The sequence below is a fragment of the Myodes glareolus genome, chromosome 12, assembly GCF_982192425.1.
Source record: "Myodes glareolus chromosome 12, mMyoGla1.1, whole genome shotgun sequence".
Taxonomy (NCBI): domain Eukaryota; kingdom Metazoa; phylum Chordata; class Mammalia; order Rodentia; family Cricetidae; genus Myodes; species Myodes glareolus.
In genome coordinates, this window is record NC_142037.1 from 5811589 (window position 1) to 5827462 (window position 15874).

General features: G+C 43.0%; 1 long non-coding RNA gene across 1 annotated transcript; it reads right to left on the minus strand.

Annotated features, from left to right (window-relative positions):
• Nucleotides 1-2992: 2992 nt before the first annotated feature.
• Nucleotides 2993-15107, minus strand: LOC125395189 (uncharacterized). The gene is made up of 4 exons (XR_007230488.3): nt 14893-15107; nt 14055-14161; nt 5629-5766; nt 2993-3490 (listed from the first exon to the last, which is right to left on the minus strand). It is a non-coding gene; the product is annotated as an uncharacterized LOC125395189 (long non-coding RNA).
• Nucleotides 15108-15874: the final 767 nt, after the last annotated feature.

The following is a 15874-nucleotide window of genomic DNA, read 5'->3' on the forward strand; positions in this document are numbered from 1 at the left end:
GTTTTGGAATTTTAACATTAATGCTTAAACATTAAATAATAAACATATTTTTAACGCAATGAGATTACGCTGGCCTTGTTTTCTTCTTTGAGAAGGGCAAGGGGACTTCAAGGAGGATACCCGGACTGCCCAGCCTAGCTGGATACTTTGGACTGAGAAGTTTGGGAAGTTGTGCCTGCTCCTGGACCCTTTCATCTGCGTCACTCTGGCGGCCTCTGCTGGGCTGGTGGTGAAATGGGACAGAGGCTAAGACGCTCCCACAAGGCTGGCAGGGAAAGGACAGATTGAGTGCAATGGCCTGTGGGCACTGTGAGGAGGACCCTGCGGGTCAAAGTTGTGTATGCCACACTTGGGGTTTAAGGAGTCTTTCTGAGAGTGGCAAGAATATTGCCCTGACTCCATGAACCAGCCAGTCATCCTCCACCAAGCAGCCAGGTGGGCAGTGAGCTAGAAGGAGTAAGTCGAGGCAGGAATTCTTGTTGAGGCTACCTGCCCATGGCTGAGTTCTCTGACCGGGCTTTTAGTAAAGAATTGCATTCTTAATGGGGGCAGGAGTCTTAATTAGTCATGTAATAAAAATAATCTCCAGTGTCCATGCGCCACTTATCTCCGTGGGATTCACAATAGGATTTAGTCAACATACTGGTGCCTGAGTCCCAGTGAGCGTTTGAGATAAAAATAACCACGAGAGCTCATGGCTTAGTGCAGCTGCTGCGGTGCGAGTGCCTTGAGCAGGGCCAGTGTCGAGCTGTTGGGAAAACAGATCCTTCTAGGTCTGTGAAGCCCCACGTCACCAAGGCAGCGGCCTTACTCATTTCAAGTAAAGCAGTTTATATGCTATGCAGCTTGCTTTGCCCCTTCACCCCAACCTCTTTCATCATTGCAAACAGAACCTCTAAGCTGTAAAACAAGCTGTTCTTTTTCTTTTTCTTATTTCTTATTTATTTATTTACTTACTTACTTAGGTTTTTTGAGACAGGGTTGCTCTGTAGCTTTGAAGCCTGTCCTGGAACTAGCTCTTCTAGACCAGGCTGCCTTCGAACTGACAGAGATCTACCTGCCTCTGCCTCCCGAGTGCTGGGATTAAAGGTGTGTGCCACCACCACCGTCTGGCATTGCTCTTTTTCTTATTTCTCACAGTCTAGAGTCTACAGAGTCTTGAACATAGCCTAGTTTCGTAGGGCTAAAGCACACTGGTGTATGAAGATTTAATACCCTACGGTTACCCAGTTTGGGAAGAATGTAGATAGTAACTTCCCCAGATGGTCTTGTCTGTCTGCCTCCTTCCCTCCCTCCCTCCTTCTCTCTCCCTTCTCTCCCTCCTTCCATTCCTTTCTTCTTCCTTATTATTGCTCTGAGCCCCTCACCAGTGGTGTCAGAGCTAATCTCTCAGGTCCATGAAACAGATTCCAAAGTTCCTGAAATTGTGCATCCCTCTGCTCATGTGCCTAAATTAGCCCTAGAGGCTGTGGATCCAACAGAAGGGGCCACTTTTACTGAAGGACAACAAAGAGAAAACATCTAGATATACACACACCTTAGCAGTGTACATCTAGGAGTCAGGCTTCCTTAGACTGACAAACAAACTGGATTTACCCAAAAAATAAATTTTGATCTTGCTATCAGAAGAGTAGTAGAAAAGTGAAATATAAGTGAAGGACATGGGTGCTAATCATTGTTCCCGAAGTTCTAGGGATCAAACTCAAGACCCCAGACATGCTGGGCAAGCATTCTAGCATTGGTCAAGACACTTTGTAGATTGTGAATATTATCTTGTGTGTGTGTGTGTGTGTGTGTGTGTGTGTGTGTGTGCAGAGGCTGCAGGCCAACTCCAGGATTCCCTCCTCAAGATTACTTCTACCATGTTTTCTGAGGCAGTCTCTCATTAGTGGCTGGGATTATGAACTAGGGTGGGCTGGCTAGCCAGGGAGTCCCAGGAATATTCTATCTCTGCCTACTCGGCACTGGGAGTCTAAGTGCAAGTCACCAGGCATATCAATGTAAAATAAATAGTTTGAATCTTACATAAGGCTCCTAGGCCATTTTAGAAATAGTTTTAAAGCAGTTTTAAGTTCAGAATAAAATTGAGTTGCAATTACAAGACTCGCAAACCAGGCCTGGTGGTGCAGTCTGTAACTCCTGATACTTGGGGGCCTGAAACAGGGGGATTAAAAATTCAGAGAAAGTCTGGGCAACTTAGTGAGACACGTTTTCAAAACAAACGAGTAAAAAGAGGGTTGTTGAGATGGTTCAGTGAGTAAAGCGCTTGCTGATCAAACCTGAGGACTTGAGTTCAATTCCAGAATCTCATGTAAAAACAGAAAGAAAAAACCAGCTCTGCATGGATGCCATGGCATACATGCCCTTCCATTAATAATAAATGCTTTTTAAGTAAGGTAAGGCTAAGCATATAACTTATTAGTAGAACAGTTGTCTAGTATGTATGAGACCCTCAGGTCTTCTGTACTTCAAAACCTGTTTTCCCTCATGTACTCCCCACCTACCCTAGGCATAGCTTCCTTCATTATTAATAACCTTAACTAAAGTGACAGTTATAGATATCTATATAAGATTATATATATATATATATATATATGATAGAACTTGTTAGAGTTCTCAACTGTTATAAACAGTGCTTATCAACATAATAATATTAATAATAGTAACAATGATAATCAACACAGCATTATCACCTCAAATCCACAGTCTGCATCAAGGGTCACTGTTGGTGTTACATATCTCATAGATTTTGTTTTGCTTTTATTATTTTTCAGATAAGGTTTTATGTAGCCAAGGGTGACCTTGAACTCTGATTCTTTAAGCCTCAGTCTCCTGAATGCTGGGATTAACAGCATGAGCCATCATATCTGGCATGTCATATATATGCTATTATAATATATAGTCATTTCACTGATTTAAAAATTCTTTCAAGCTTTGTCTTTTAATTTCTTATTCCAATTTTCATATCACTATATAGCTAATTATTTTTAATGATTACATAGCATCCCATTGACTAGTGTACACACTGTGGGCAATTTCTAAGCCTTTGTTAATACAGATATTTCATTAACCAATATACTTGCAATGACAATCTTAGTACAATTGTGTACTTTTTTTTGCAGGACAGACTGTTTAATCTGGATGATTGAGTCACACAATAATGTCTTTACAATTTTGACAGAGATTACCCTTTAAAAACATTTCCTTAGTAAATGTTTAATAGATATCTATTTCATGTTTGACATTTATAAGGCCTTAGAAATTGAGCCATGAAGAAATATACATGCTTCCTAGTGGAAGGCATCATCACTTCAAGCAGTAGCCGCACCAATCAATGTGCTATTGTAATTATGGTGGCTATTCTAAAGGCAAATTTAAAAAAAGGCAGGGTTGTCACAGATGCAGCAAAGGAGTTGACGCTGGGTATCCAGGGGCAGCTTCCATTCTGCTGAGCACAGAAGTGGAGAAGGCAGAGTTACAGTGCAGAAACCTGGGGGTCAGGGAGGAAGAAACACCATTCAGAGAAAGGAACCAAATGGGGCACTGGGCAGAAACAGAAAGCCAGCCTGAGAAGCAAGGTCAGACCATGTCCCTTACAGTCTTTCCCTCAGTATGCAAAGGGACCCGCTCCCTGCACCTTTGAGAACAGTCGTATTCTACAAGTATTTTCTTCCATATTCTACTACTGTGTGCAAATTCTTGATTCTCACTAAAAGACTTTCTGAGAAGTGCATAATAGCTCAAGTCGAGATTGCCAGACTCAATATGCACATAAAAGTTACTTCACGGCATTAGGCAAATTCCCCAAATCCCTGTGCATCCAGCATATTTCTTCTATTTTTAGACTTAAAGTATGAGAGAAATTTCCTGTTTCTGCAAAACCAATTTGTTCATATAAAGCAAACTGCTTGTTACATATAAGTTTATGCTCCTGGATGCTTCTTCTGAGGACCCTGGACCCCTCTCTGTCCCAGCCAGTGAACTGTCAGTCCTGGCGGGAGGCGAGTGCTGGCTTTCTGTAGGCAGCATTTACGCCTTCCAGTTTTGCTCTTGGAGGGACATGTTCTGTCAAACAGGCTTTCTAATTTATGTCTTTTCTGGGATTCATAGCATCCTGTGATGAACCTGTCATCTCAAGTCCCCAACTGTCACTTAACTTTTCTTTTTGGGCTCTGTGTTTATGAAAGAATATGCTGAATACACTATATTATCACAGGCTTAGGAGCCATCTAAGTTATTGTGCACCATTCAATGCAGTACTGTGTGTCAAGGAGATATAGCCAGGCAGTGGTGGCGCACGCCTTTGATCCCAGTACTTGGGGGGCAGAGGCAAGCGGATCTCTGTGAGTTTGAGGCCAACCTGGTCTACAAAGTGAGTTTCAGGACAGCCAGGGCTGTTACACAGAGAACCTTTGCCTCAAAAAAAAGGAGATATATGATATATCTATTTATGATGCTCATGAACTAAATAAAAAAGCAATGTATAGAACACAAACCACAAAGCACAGTAGTGTTTTCCTTTTAAATAATTACATATTTATATACTCATATAGGAAATATTTACCTTTATATATTTCTGTACTGTCTGAATTGGTTGCAGTGCACATGTGTTAAACTTTTGTAATCAAGATGAGTGATTTACACTTAGGCGTCTGAGGCAGGAGGATTGCGCAGTGAGTTCTAGGTTTATCTGGGCCACCGTAACTTCCAGACCAGAGATGGCTCAGCAGGTAAAGTGGACCTGAACTTGCTGCTCAGAACCTACATGAAGCTGGAAGGAAGATCCAGCTCACAAAGTTGTTCTGTGCTTTCCATACATGCACACATAAGCTCACATTAATAACTAATAACCTTTGAGTGAACGAATAAGAAGCTCTGTAAGTGTTCTCAGGAGAGTTAACAGGAAGAGAAAATCTAGCCTTAAATTTTTGTTCTCTCTGATCTGTTCCTTCAGCTTACATTTGTTTCTGTTTTCTTTCTTTCACTATTTTTTTGAAACAGGATCTCACTATGTAGAACGGACTGACTTTGAGTTTATGATCTTCCTGTCTCAGTCTCCTGAGTATTGGGGTGGAGGTGAATAAAAACATGCCTAGCTTCTAATGATCCTTATTTTTTACAAATTATTTATTTGGTGTTGGAGATTAAACCTAGGACCTTGAATGTGGCATGTGAAGTTCACTGCTACTGAATATCCCCTTCCTCAGCTTGTATTTGAATAGTAATATATAAAAACATACCTATTACTAGCACTCAGGAGACTGGAACAGGGGATCAGTTAAATGTCAGCTTTAATGAAATATTGTTTCAAGAAACAAACAAACAGAAAAAGGAGAGTATCACCTGGCTATTTCATAGGGCATATATTTTTCTTTATATATATATATCTTTATATTTATATATATTTATACATATATATTCTTTATATATATCTTTACTTTGATGGATGACAGTGATTTAATTATTATTTTTATGTTTCATTTTCATTTAAGATTCCTTCCTTTATTCATTCTACCATAAATTCATACACTCAATCAATAGGTGTTTACTGAGAATCCGCTACACACCTATCATGCACTCTGTAAGTGTAGACTGAGGAGGTGGGTAATACAGGATCGGTTCACCCACTTTTCAGCAGAATGGCAGAGTCACTAGAGAAGGTTTTACAGCACAGGGATTGCTCGAGCTGAGTTGTGAGGGATGAGGAGTCGGCCAGACTGATTTGCAAGGAGGGTATTCCTGGAGAGACTACCTTCTGTGAGGACACTGTTTATAAAAATACAGAGTGAAAGAGGTGTAACATGAGGGGCCAGCTTGTTGGGGTATCCGTCCCGCCTGGTATCCCACAACCGGCATGCCCCAAAAAGAAATCACACACAGGACTCCATAAGATTATAAACTGATTGACCCATTAGGTCAGGCTACTTATTAGTTCTTATGACTTATCTTAACCCATTATCATTATCTATGTTAGCCATATGGCTTGGTACCTTTTTCAGCTGTCAGCTCACATGTTGCTTCTTCGGTGATCTGCGCAGGAATGGCGGAGGGAGCTTCCTGCTTCCCAGAATACTCCCAGTCTCTTTGCTCCACCCCTACTTCCTGTCTGGCTTTCCCGCCTATACTGCCTGCCTGGCCAATCAGCGTTTTATTAAAATATGATTGACAGAATACAGACAATTCTCCCACACCAAAGAGGCTCCCCTGTTCATGAATACTAAATAGATCAGCATGGGGAGCAGTCCTACTGAGGAAGCAGGCACTCTAGAAACAGCACTGAACCTGGAGGAGACCTATGTGAGACCGAATACAGGCAGGCATTGAGAAGTAAGAAAGCGGAGAGATGTTCAGTGACTTAGCAGAAGGTCAAGCTGGAACACAGTCGGAAGGTTTCAATGCCTTTGGATCCTGGGACAGACCCATCCTTTGATGGTCTGGCTGAACCACTCCGGGAAAGAACAGGGCTGACTCTACGCAGGTTCTAACCACGTTGGCCACACACTTGGCATACCTTTGTACCAGAAGCCACAAGAGAGCTTTTTCCAACAGCACTTTTCCTAGAAAATGGCAAGTTCACCCAATCAGGAAGTGATAGAGGAGGCAGGCTTCTTGGAACCCAGTTGTCTTAAGGGGCCCCTTTCTATTCTTTCTGCCAGGAGTCTGTCTCTCCTGTCCATGACAGAGAACCATGGATATAGCAGGAGCTCCATCTCAGAATTTTATAGTGCTGCATAGGTTTGGAATCACAAAGATCCAATTCTCATACTTACTCTAATGGCTGAGATGAACAGAATGGCAATTCTAGTGTTGGCAAGAATATAAAAGAACTAAAACTCTGGTCTGGGGTTTCTGAGAGTATGAAATGCATTCCCCCCGCCCCCTGCTGTGGCTATGCAGTATTACTAAAAGGTTAAACATTCCAACTAAGAAGAATGTTTACAGCAATGTTATTCAAGATAACCTAAAACTGGGGGAGGGATTCAAATTCGCCAACAAGAGGCTAGGTAAGTTCACAAAATGGAATGCAGCTCAGTAGTCAAAACGGAATAACGTACTAGTACATACAACACTGAGAACACACCGCACATAGACTCTGTGCAGCAAATCAAGCCAGATACAAGGTCTGAAGTTTAAGAATAGGTTAAAAAAAACAGCTTTTGAGGATAGAAATAAAAGCATTGGTTATTTTGGGGATCAGGATAGCAAATATTTACTAGAAAGGGGTACGACAGAACTCTGAAGAATGAAGGAAATGGCCAACGTTGCTCTGGATAGAGGCTACAAGTGTATAAATAGAAAGAAAGAGAGAGAGAAAAATTGAGGAAGAAGGGGAAAGAAGGAAAGAAGAAAGACGGGAGGAAGGAAAAGAAGGAGGCAGGGAGGAGAAAAGTTCTGTTCTGGTTCCCAGTGCTACCATTCTGAGTGATCACTGGGCATTGCTTTCTCCTAAGGTGATTTTGAAAATCAAATGAGATAATGCATGAAAGATCTCTTAGCACAAGAGCCTGACAAATTCTGTAAGCTTTAGTAAAATCAATCCTTGCTGTCGGTCCCTTATCCACCATCTTCTCTAGTACAAACCAGGTCCTGGGCTTGGGGATGTGACTCCTCTGGTTGGACCTTTGCTTGTACAAAGTCCTCAGTTTTGTCCCTAGCGTTGCAGAAACTGGGCATGGTGGTGCACACCTGTAATTCTAGCACTCAAGAAGTGGATGTAAGAGGAGCAGAAGTTCAAGGTTATCCTTGGTACTTAGAGAATCTGAATCCAGCTTGACCTACATAAACCTACAAAAACAAAACAACAACAAACAGAAACTGACTCCCGAAGCTTTATCCCCCCAAAACAGTTCCACCTCTGGAGAACCCAGGCGGAACTCTGAAGCTCTGTGGCTCCCATGCTTAATGTCCACCAGCCTCGGTGACTAGAAAGAAGTTTTATCAAATTCCGAGCAGGAAGCAGCAGTGGCAGCTGATAATCTGTGACTGAATATAGCTATCCATTATCTCACTGTGGTTTCTTGTTTCCCCGACAGAGGAAACGCCCACGACTTTCTTGAAGTTATTCTAAACACTCAGTTCCTTGTTCAGCTCTGGCAGGATAATGTTACCCCTGGGTGCCCCAGTGCTCTGAGCTGTGGCTTCCCTGCCAGCCTGGGGCTCAAGCTCATCAGTCAACCTGCGGGCCAACTGTCCCATTGAGGGGACGGTAGCAGGAACTGGTCAAAAATAGGCCATCAGTATCTGCAGCTATTAGAAAAGAAAAGAAAAAAAAGAAAAAAAAAACCCAGATATAACATCTACTTTTTGTTCCTCTTCACTAAGGGAGCCAGGCAGAAGTGACATGTAAGAAAGGCGTGTAGCACCCACTTTTCACCGGGACTAGTTTCTAAATGACACTCTGCCCTCAGTTACTCCTCTGTGGTTTTCTTCTCTTGAAGGAAGCAAATCTGCTCCCTAGTGTATGTCCACTTTCCAAATGAGGACAGAGTCAAGGTCAAGGCTCGGGTTAAACAAAAATGTCCTATTAACTCTTGCTCTTAGAAAACTAAGTTGTCCAACATGGGCATGGTGGCTTTAATCCTGGCACTTGAGGGGTAGAGACACACATGAGTTCCAGGTCAGCCAGGGTTATAGAGCAAGATTCTGTATCAAAGCAAATTAGCAAAGAAAGAAAAAGTACCCATCCCTCAGTGTTCAGGAGACTCGGCGAAACTGCAAAGCAAGCCGAGTTTGTCTCCTTGCCCACACCCTGTGCCCTTTCTTTACTTTCAAGATAGGGTTTTGCTCCAAAGTTCAGGTGGATCATACTGCCTGAGCCTCCCATGTGCTGGACACTGACATGTATCCCAAAATCTGGTTCTATCAAAGTATTTGCCATACCAATTGCTTATCATTGTTCCTGGGGGAATCACTCATTCTGTGCAGTGTTCTCCTACTTTTGAGAGTTCTTATAGTGGTGTAGTAGTAGTAGTAGACGAAGAAGAAGAAGAAGAAGAAGAAGAAGAAGAAGAAGAAGAAGAAGAAGAAGAAGAAGAAGAAGAAGAAGAAGAAGAAGAAGGAAGAGGAGGAGGAAGAGGAGGAGGAGGAGGAGGAGGAGGAGGAGGAGAAACAGCAACTTTGAGATAGTAATTCAGAAACCAAAGGACTACAGTTTTAACTCACATCTGGGAAACCGGTGTTCCCTCCCTGAACAGGGAGGACCTCAGGCTTCACTCTGGCCTCCTGGTGGTAACCACTTTTGTGGTTAGAGCTCTAAACTAATGACACAGCAAAAGTTTGGTTTAAATGATTTTTTTCAAACCTGAAGAGATATAAGAAGATGAAATTTCTTCAAATTAGTGTAAATCAAAACAGGGAAGCTGTAAAAGTCACTGGCTAGAAGGCCCAGAAAAATACATATTGAACGGCCAGCTTGAGACATCTGTGGCCCTGCACACCTGTAATCTCAGCCCTTGGGAGGTGAAAACACTCTTGGCTACTTGGTGAGTTTGAGGCCAGCCTGGGCTACATAACAGCCTGTGTTAAAAACGAAACGAAACGAAAAGAAAAGAAAAGAAAAAAAAACGGAGAAGAAAAAAGCAAAGCAGAACGAATTTGTTTTAAATCAGAAAAAAGTGTTTTTACAATGCTGCAGGGCTGAAAGCAGGAAGGCCAGAGGAAGGAAGGCTCATTCAGGGACTCTAAAGCTGAGAGCAAGTGGCAGACAAGGGAGGCTGGCCTTCTTAGTCACTTAGCCTGCCTTGGGCTTCTCCTCATCAACAAAAGTGGCTCAGGCAGGAAGAAATGCTAAGCAGAGATGGCCAGGCCAGTAGTTAGGATCTCTGGCTGCTCTTCCAGAAGACCTGGGTTCAATTCCCAGCATCCACATGGTGGCTCACAATTGTCTGAAACTCCAGTTTCTGGCAATCCAATGCCCTTTTCTGGCCTCTGCATGTATGCGGTGCACAGGCAAAATATCCATACACATAAAACAATAATTTTAAAAAGTTTTTAAAAAACCACTCCATACTAAGACTCTGACAGCGGCCTTGTTGGGATGGGATTACAGAAAACCATTAGTTTGTCTTCTTTCTTCTTCCACCCTTCCTTATTACAAAGATAAAATATATTAATTTGTATTATTTTAACTATGTGTATTATATAAATCTATGTATGAATTTATGCACATGAATATATTGCCCCAGAAGCTCAATGTTATAGGTGCTTGTGAGCCACTTAAAATGGGTGCTGGCACCTGAACTAGGGGCCTCTGAAGAGCATTTTAACCACCGAGCCATCTTTCCAGCCCTGTCTTTCTTTTAAGACAAGTTGTCACTTTGTAGTCCAGATTGTCTAGTGTTTCCTTGTCATCCAGTTTGGCCTCTACCTCTTGGCAACCTCCTGTCTCCCCAGTGCTGGTTCTACTGGTAAAAGCCACTGCCCCCATCTGGCTATCTTCTTAATACTTGATATTAGTTGGGCTTAATCGGGAAAGCGGAACTGCTGGGAACACCCAAGGGTCTGGTGTGCGGCAACTGGGAGAACAGCTTAAACCGTCTGTAGGAACCGCTGTTTCCACTTCTAGTCCCGAACCTGAGGTAAGAAGAGAAATAATTGTGAAGTGTGGCAGAGCACGCCACCCACCGTCTCTAAAATCTCCTTTCAGTGATGTGGTGGCATGCAGACATTTCTGAGTCCTTCTTTAAGGAGCTAGACGCACACCTGGCTTAGGAAGGCTCTGGCAGGCGTTAGAGGAGCCGTGCACCCAACTACTACGTCACGATGAAGTGAGCCAGTGCCTCCTCTCTCAACCTCTGACCACAGCTGTAGCTGCCTGACATGATCTTTCCTGACCTCACACGGTTTTGGTAGTGGCTAACCTTACTCCAGAAGCACACAGATGAAGGACCTCTGAAAAACAAACAAATAAACAAAATCCAGTTCTAATTTAGCTTCCTTGGCATAGTGCAAAGCTACTATGATTTGTTCCACTTTGCCAAATCGTTAGTATGCACCATATATATACATACACACACACATCATATATACACACACACATATATATATATATATATATATATATATATATATGATAGGCTCTCACTATATTTTGTAGGCTGGTCTTAAACTCCTGGGCTCAGGCCATTCTCCTACTTCAGTCTCCTAAGCAGCGGGTACTGCAGGCGTGTATCACCATGTATACATGTAGTGTGTATGTATTTCGGGGGAGGTTTGGGCATTAGACACGGATTCATGTAGCCAAGGCTAACCTCAAAACTCTGTACGCCTGAGGCTGTCCTTGAACTCCTAATACTCTTGCCTCCCTTTCAAATGCTGGAATTGCAGGGTACACCACTACACCTAGGTTAGTGTACCCCACCACACCTAAGTTAGTGTACTCCACCACACTTGGGTTAGTGTGCACCACCACACCTAGGTTAGTGTGTGCCACCACACCTAGGTTAGTGTACCCCACCACACTTAGGTTAGTGTGCACCACCACACCTAGGTTAGTGTACCCCACCACACTTAGGTTAGTGTGTGCCACCACACCTAGGTTAGTGTGCCCCACCACACCTAGGCTAGTGTACCCCACCACACTTAGGTTAGTGTGCGCCACCACACTTAGGTTAGTGTGCGCCACCACACTTAGGTTAGTGTACCCCACCACACTTAGGTTAGTGTGCCCCACCACACCTAGGCTAGTGTACTACCCCACCACACTTAGGTTAGTGTGCGCCACCACACTTAGGTTAGTGTGCGCCACCACACTTAGGTTAGTGTACCCCACCACACTTAGGTTTGTGTACCCCACCACACTTAGGTTAGTGTGCCCCACCACACCTAGGTTAGTGTGCGCCACCACACTTAGGTTAGTGTACCCCACCACACTTAGGTTAGTGTGCCCCACCACACCTAGGTTAGTGTGCGCCACCACACTTAGGTTAGTGGACCCCACCACACCTAGATTAGTGTATCCCACCACACTTAGGTTAGTGTACCCCACCACACCTAGGTTAGTGTATCCTACCACACCTAAGTTAGTGTACCCCACCACACCTAGGTTAGTGTGCGCCACCACACTTAGGTTAGTGTACCCCACCACACCTAGGTTAGTGTGCGCCACCACACTTAGGTTAGTGTACCCCACCACACTTAGGTTAGTGTGCCCCACCACACCTAGGTCAGTGCGCACCACTCACTTTAGCAACAGAAAAACATGGTTTGTTTTTTTTTTTTAGATTTTTTTTCTCTGTTTAACAGCCCTGGCTGTTCTGGAACTCGCTCTTGTAGACATATCTAGAATGGACCTACTTATAATACTTAAAAAGCAAGAACAATTCGATTGTCTTCCAACAAACAGCATATATAAACTAATTGTCGTGAGTTCACACAAGAGAGTACTCCACAGCAATATAAATGAATAACCCACACACAGCAAGGATGGCTATCACAGCAGACAACGAATAAATTCTTGTGAGTTGAAAATGGACAAAATGAGTTATACTGTTAATCTACAGATAAGGACTAGCCTCGGGAGATTAGAAACTAGAAGTAGTCAAAAGAAACATTTTGGGTGCTCTTAATTTCTAGGGTATCCTGTTTATTCATTTATATGTTGTATTCATGAACAAAAAGTATTTGCCTTTTAATTTTTTGTTTTGTTTTTTGGAGACACAAAGTTTTCTGTGTAGCCGTGGCTATCCTGAAACTCTGTTGATCATGCTGGCCTCAAACTGATAGAGATCCGCCTGCTCCTGCTTCCTGAGTGCTAGGATTAAAGGCGTGTACCACCACCACCCTTGTGGATTTTTTTTTTTAAAGACAGGATTTCTCTATTGTATAGTTCTGACTGTCCTGGAACTTGATATGTAGACCAGGCTGGCCCCAAATTCATAAAGACTCACCTGTCTCCCTCCTGAGTGCTGGGATTAAAGGCACACACCACTATGCCTAACTTGCCTTAAATTTTCATAGATATTTTTATACACTGATGATAAGAGCAATTTCCTGGTTATAACCAAGGAATATATAATATAAATTGTATTTCAACAAAAGTTAGCAAAAGAAAAAATTAGTAATTGTGCATAAAAAACTAATAATAACCACATATGCAAGTTGAAGGGATCAGAGGGAATAATGTATATTTTGGCACTTGAGAAAATGCAAAGGAATATAGATGTAGGAATAAGGATAGAGAGTAGGCTATTTAACTTGGCTTAGTATCCTTTCTTTAAATTATAGCAATATATATGTATACAACATAACATTTGTCAATTTTTAATATGTTTTAAGGAGAGGAAGTGTGTGTGGCTGTATGTATGTGTAGTGAGAAGTGGGAGGAGCCGGGTTCCCTGGGCCCAGGTTAGCACCTGTCCTGGTATGCCGTCTTATGTCAAACATTGCTCTGCTTGCTCATGACCAAACGGTGAAATACCATTGCTCTCTAAGTCGCTGTATTAGTTGTTAGTGACGCTCCAGCCTCCTGAAGCTAGATTAGCTCAGATGACAGAAGATCCTGGGAACTCCAGAAGTGCCACTACAGAGAGGTCTTATTGCATTAGCTCCACCTGCCAGACTCCCAGAGAGCTTGCACACTGTGACCTCAGAGCTTCTCCTCCAGGAGAGGGGAAGAGTTCTAAATATAGCAAGGGCTGTAGGTGGTCATCTTGGGATGGCAGTCTGAGCATCAGTTTTGTTCTCCAGAGTGAAGAAATGTCACAACTATGTTGAAGAGGTGGTCCTTTATTTTGTCCCAACAGTATTCAGAATGGGGAAAAAGAACTCACAGTTCATCAATGTCTACCCAGGAGCTGAGGTTATGAATTATAGGAGAATTTGTCTAAGACAATTTCATTAGAGAGAATTTATTGAGTGCCTACTGTGTGGTTGAAAGATACCCCAGCCTCTCAAGACAGCTGAGCCGGACTCAACTAAGTACAGGCCTCCAGCTACAGTGTTTTTCTTTTTTAAAAAGATAAATTTTGTCATATTAAAAATACCTCACAAATAAATAGAATACCACCCACCAAAATTAACAAAACCCATTTAAACAACTAATTGTACCTACATACCGTTAGAATTGGCATTGGCGTATCTGGAGGGGCCTGTCTTTAATCCCAGCATTCAGGAGGCACAGAAGTTAAAGGCTGGTTGACAGAGTTCCAGTCCAGTCAGGTCTCTAAATAAAACAGAATAAAATAACAAAGGGGAAAAAGAAAAGAATTCGCATTTGAAACAGAAGCTTTGTGCTTCTTTCAGTATTGAATGCATTTCAAACAAAACTCCACGACAGGATCAGCACTAGACAAGCGTCTCTGAAGCACAGCTCCAGCGGACAGTGTGGGGCTGGGCCTGGGATTGGCGTCTCGGTTTTGGGATTGGCGTCTCGGTCTTGCACTTTTCCAGGTACCACATGTAGCAAAGAAGTGCAGTCTTGGAGGGTTGTCACTTGCCGTTGAGTCTCAATTTTGCTTTGCTCTCCGTATGTATGGAGCTTGCACTTGTATGATACAACTTTACTTTTCTGACCTATAAATGGGGTCGGTGATAATATGCCTACTTCATCACAGCGGCACTGTCAAGTTTGAACAAGCTGATGCATAGTAAGTACTTTAGAACAGCATCATATGCAAAGAAAATACTTCAAAAGAGGGCTGTTGCTACAGTTCCGTATCAGTTGCTTTCAATGAATACATATTTTAAAAACAAACATTATTAAGGAAACATTTAAGAGGTAGAGGGTGTGTGGTGCTTGTGGGCAGGAGAGGGATGAGGGGGTGGGGTTCCAATAGACTAGGAGTCTTTTTTGGCCTTGGAAGGGAGCAACATCCTTCTGCTCTGGGACCCAGGGCTGCTAGCCCAGAATGGCTCTGTCTTTCAGAGAACACTAGGGCACACAGGGCTTCTTACCAAAACCCGGGATCAGGGTAGCCCAGCCATCTCTGGTTCTGACATGCTGTGCCGATGAGCATTGCTGTGTGAGCTTTGTAGCTTCTGATGCTGGGACTGTGTTTTAAGTTTAATGAAAAGGATCACTTGTGTGACATCATCTGGGTAACTCCAGAAAAGTGATGTGATCCTTTAGACTGTCAGCCTCCCTGTCCTGTCTTGTGGTTGTTTCTTCTCCTTTAGTGGCTGCTAGCTCTGCCCCTCCCTGCCTGGCACTCTGCACACTCTGTGGGTTTTGACTTTTGTCATACTGAGCATGCCTCCTACAACTGTGGCTGAGGCACACATTCTCCCATATTTGGGAGTAAGCCGGAGACTCAGCAGCATGTGGGTTTCTGTTTAAAATTCCAAAGCCAGCGGGGCATACATTATCCATTTCCTCAAATCCAACATGCTGTAAAGCATGAGTCAGAGTCGGATAAGCTTCTTCCTAGGGGAAGTTGTGTCAGATGGTTAGTAAATGTAATTAAACAAGGATAATGTTCACTGGCATTAGCTACAGATTAGTGCAGAAGAAGACCAAACTCCAGCTTGAGTTTACAATATTCTTGCCAAGATAAAACAGCGTCTCCAGGTCTTGCTAGTCAGACAAGGCAGTCCAGCCTTTATGCGAGCCATGAAACACGGAAAATCTGTTCCATCAACATCTAGCTACATCCATCTAGCTACATGAAGAATTTTGGTATTAGAACCTTTAAAGGGGAAGCATGTTCTGATTTTTTTCTTTTTTAAAGTATTTTTGAGACTAAGGATGCGACTCCATTGGTGGAGCGTTTGCCTCGGCATGCACAGAGCTCTGAGTTCAGGCCCTCGCACTGCATAAAACCGGGCATGGTGGTACACACCTCCATCCACAATATTCCAAAGGTGGAGGCCTTTTGAACCTCCTGCTTCTACCCTGCAACTGCAGGGTTATCAAGCCAGTACACCCAGGCTCTTCACG